A 4,777-nucleotide genomic window follows, 5' to 3' on the forward strand; every position below is an offset into this window, starting at 1 on the left:
GTGTAGAGTAAATAAATAATACCAGAATTTGTACATCAAGAGACAGAACAGACTGTACATAAAGATACAAATGGATCATCAAAACACCTATCAATTACGATAGGGTAAGTGGAGACATAGAGAACTTTAAGTCATGTTGAAATTCTCCCATTCCATTTTGGAAAGTCATTTTTTTAAAACTAAGAAATTGCATTTTGCATTTTATTTGAAATTCTGGAAGTATCCTGAAGCACTAAATACAGAAGTGGCTTAGATTACTGATGGGAAAGAGACAAGAGCTGAGGAATGGCAAGACAGCAATTGTTATTTTTCATTCATGGTCCTTTCATATACTTTGGGATTTTCCACAGAAAGCAAGTATATTTTGATTAAATGACAAACAAAATTACAAATATAAACGCTACCATGTATGCTTTACATCTCAACAGGAGAATGAGTCAAATACTGTGCAACAGATATGAATAAATTAAACTTTTTCATGGGCTACATCTGTGTCCAGAGGCCTCCGGAGCTGTGAGAATGCAGCCCAGAGAAGGTGATGCCAATAGTCAGAGAAACAGCAAAGTTTCTTAACTTCCCAAATTGTCCTCTTGTTCTACACAAATACCGTGAAGTCTCACAAATTCTTGGTTGTACACGTTAAGGAAGAAAATTACGTAACTGTCATGGTTTGGGTGCCCCAGAATACAGAGCCTGAAATAGTTTATCCTGGAAGCAGGATTGTAAGGGGGCGTATGGGAGTGGGTACAGAAAGGAGGAAAGGCTGCCACCAACATGCACTACTGACAGACATTGCCCTAGGGAGCGACAAGGGCTCAGTTCCAGCACATCTTCCCGGGAAGTGAACCAAATGCTTTCCAGAATTGTTGGCCTCAAATTCAGGGAGCTGCAGAATTTGTCCTCAGCTGATCTTTCTGTTGATTGAGGGCTGTCATGAGGCACTAATTACCTCACACCTCAGGGATGAGCTTGCACACTCAGGGCTGCGCTTGCACACTCAGGCAACTACAGAGAAAACTCTAGGTCAGAAGCCATGAGGACAGGTGCTGAATGTTTGTTGGGACTCTGTCAGGGCACAGAAGGGTCCACTGTCGCTCTGGCTGAAATCAGAGGTTCAAGAGGGGATGCAATGTGACATGGGGCAACAGAGGCATCTGCTAAAGCACCATGGTAAATAAAAGCACTTGCCTTTGGCATGGTTTAGAATGATTTATAGCCATTTCTGCCACATCTCTACTCTAGCATATATGTCACAAAATAAATTGTCAGACATTTAAGTTGCTCTTCTATTTAAGTACTCCATTATAAAAAGGGGTGGCATTACTTTTATGTTTGTCTACTAGTAATTGGAAATCTCTTGAGATATTACTTTTCTATGTATATTGTGAACTGAATTTCCCTTGCATGCCCATTACAAACATATGGCTATCCTGAAGACAAGCACACAAATTTCACAAGCTCATATTTCTTTTTTGACACTCTACTCTTCCCACAGGCTATGTTAGTCTAGTAATAAAGCAAATAGTGCTTTACTAAATGTTATTCACACTGATTATATAGTTATCCAGTAAGTGGCCTTTGACACACATTCTCATACCTTTTATATTCATTGCATAGAATGTCATACACACATATATCACATATTTTATGGGCCAATTTAATATGCTCACATAAGTGGATGTTCATATGGAAGTTAAACCTAACTACAAGTAGACCATAAAGCTATATTGTACTCACATACAGGGTGCTTTCTTTAAGCTTTTAGGAAATTTTTTGTGAAGTCTGAGAGTGAATATATTCTTCTTTACTAGAAATAAATTCCAATTAAAGAAAATACGATTTCAAAGAATATTTCTATATTTAAAAAAAAAGTCCTTTTCATGTATGTAGCAAGGGCAGGAGGGAGGCTATAATTACTGTGCTTTAGAAACATAATTAACAAATAATGAAAGCCTGCTCTTCTGAATCCATGAGACCATCAGTCATCAGAGTCTTTGCCATGTTTCCTTTTTATCCTTGCTCACTAGGGCTGACAGAAGGGCCAGGTTTTTCCAACTCAGCTTCCTTTCCTATGACCAATGGCAAAGCCAGTGTCAGACGAGCTGGACCCTTAGCTCCTGTCCAGGTCTAACATTCTGTCCTTCCATTTTATATTGATGAGGTAGCTGGCTGGAGTCAGAGTCAGAATCTATCCCAACCAAATGGAGAAAAATCAGTAGCCTAACCAGTAACTGCATTTGCTGCCTCACTAGCATCATATTACCAACAACACAGACAATCACGCTAAAAGCCTTCAGTGGCTTTTCTGATTAAGATAACTTAATGGGTACAAAGTGGAAACATGTAAAACTTCCTTTTATTTTTTACTTGAAGTATTGTTGACATACAATGTTATAGGAGTTTCACGTGTACAACATAGTGATATGACTATTCTAGACACACCACAATGTTCACCAACATAAGTATAGTTACCATCCGTCACCCTACAATGTTATTACAATATTATTGACTATATTCCCTTGATAGATCATTTGTTCTGCCACAGATCCATCAAGACTCTTTATCCAATATCATTTCAACAAATACAAGTTTCAAGCAGAGTAATAGCATTTACTCATCTATCTTACTATGTGTAATAATTTTGACTATGAAGTTTTAGCTTTCTTAGTTTTTTATTTGTCACTTACACTTTAAAATATTTATTCAATATTGCACAATGTAAATGACCACAGATTAACTGTGGACTAATGTGAAAATTAGATAAGTAAGTAAATAAGAGAAAGAAATCTAATGAGAAAGAAAGAAAAGATAGGAAGGAAGGAAGGAAGGAAGGAAGGAAGGAAGGAAGGAAGGAAAGAGAGAGAGAGAGAGAGAGAGAAAGAAGGAAAGAAAGAACGAATGAAAGCCTCCTCAGCCAAAATTTCAACTCAAATTTCCCAAGTGTTTAGGAAATATACAACATCCTACTGATNAAGGAAGGAAGGAAGGAAGGAAGGAAGGAAGGAAGGAAGGAAGGAAAGAGAGAGAGAGAGAGAGAGAGAAAGAAAGAAGGAAAGAAAGAACGAATGAAAGCCTCCTCAGCCAAAATTTCAACTCAAATTTCCCAAGTGTTTAGGAAATATACAACATCCTACTGATGTGAGAAAAGATAAAGAGAGTCAGAAGAAGTGAATAAAAACCCAGGAAGGTAGACATTGAAGAGAGAGTTCTATGAAATCTATAAAAAACTATTCTTTCTCTTACTATAGACTAAAGTGATGGGTTCATTCTAGAGAAAATATGCACACTGAATGAACTACACTTTAACAAGCCACCATTTCTCTGTCAGGGCTATTACCATTAGATCTGACATTTCTTACCACCTAGAAAAACGGTGCCCACATTTAGATTCAGTTTCTAGAAAGGGGACAAAAAAAGGCTAGGATAAACAGACCAGGGAAGATGCTGATGTGTGATGGGAAATGGCCCCAAAGGGCACTCTGATCTCCCAGACAACTGGGGTAAGTTTCGTGTGGCCTTGGGGTTTCATCTACCATTTCAGAGAACACAAGTCACCAGTCTCTCTGCTCGGCAATCACTCACCTGGACCCCATTTGCCAGAGCTGCTGAAAGCACAGTGAAGGAATGTGCTGCCCACCTACCCTTGTTGCATCATATGTAGGACAACAGGACTGCCATTCGAGGCATCCATGCAGCCGCATACTCTTTACAAGTACGTTCCTACCTGCTGCCAGTGACTATAAACTTAATGAGAGCACCTGCTGCCCTTGTGCTTGGTTAATTCAGAGTGACCTGCCTGAGTTAAAAAAAAATTCAGAAAAGTCTCTGTTCTTCAGTAATAAATTATCACTCTCTACTTTGGCCTGAAGGGTCTTTGATTCATGTCATATTACACTTACACTAAGCACTGATGACAGTAGACACATTTAGTTTCTCTAAGTAGTGCTGGGGCTGGGGAAAAGGAAATGGATACTAAGGTTAAATAAAATGAGAAGATCAATTGTCTGCCTGAATATTGACAGCTGGGGAACTAGTCATCCTTGACCTCACACTAGAGGCATTTATTCACTGAGGAGTAAAAGCACGAGCTAATAAAATTTTAGCAATAGTGACTGGCAGAGTGAAAAAAAGGAAAAAACATTAATGTCAGTTATTTTTGAAAAATAATTTGAAGCAATACAATAAAGCAAAAGTAGTCTTTTCAACAAATTGTTCCCAAACAACTGGACATTCACAGGCAAATAATGAATCTAGATATAGACCTTAAATCCTTCACAAAGATGAACTCAAAATGCATCATAGATTGAAACGTACAATGCAAAACCATAAAACTACTAGGTGAAAACACAGGACAAAATTGAGATAGCCTTGGGTTTAGCAATGATTTCTTTATGTAAAACACCAAAAACAAAATCCATGAAAAAAATTGATAAATGGAACTTTAAGAAAATGAAAACTTTGGCTCTGATTTTTCTGACACTGTCAGGAAAATTAGAAGACAAATACCAAACTAGGAGAAAATATTTTCAAGAGACACTTGTGATAAAGGGGGGCATTCCAAAATACACAAATAACTCATAAAACTCAACAATAAGAAAGTGAACAACCAGATTAAAGAATGGGTCAAAGACCTTTAACAGACACCTCACCAAAGATGATATATAGATGGCAAATAAGCATATGAAAAGATGTTCTATGTCATGTGTCATCAGGGAATTGCAAATTAAGACAATGAGATAGTTAAGCGTCTGACTTCAACTCAGGTCATGATAGCATG

Source organism: Hyaena hyaena, unplaced genomic scaffold (assembly GCF_003009895.1).
Source record: "Hyaena hyaena isolate Hyena2069 unplaced genomic scaffold, ASM300989v1 scaffold_593, whole genome shotgun sequence".
In the NCBI taxonomy this organism is placed as follows: domain Eukaryota; kingdom Metazoa; phylum Chordata; class Mammalia; order Carnivora; family Hyaenidae; genus Hyaena; species Hyaena hyaena.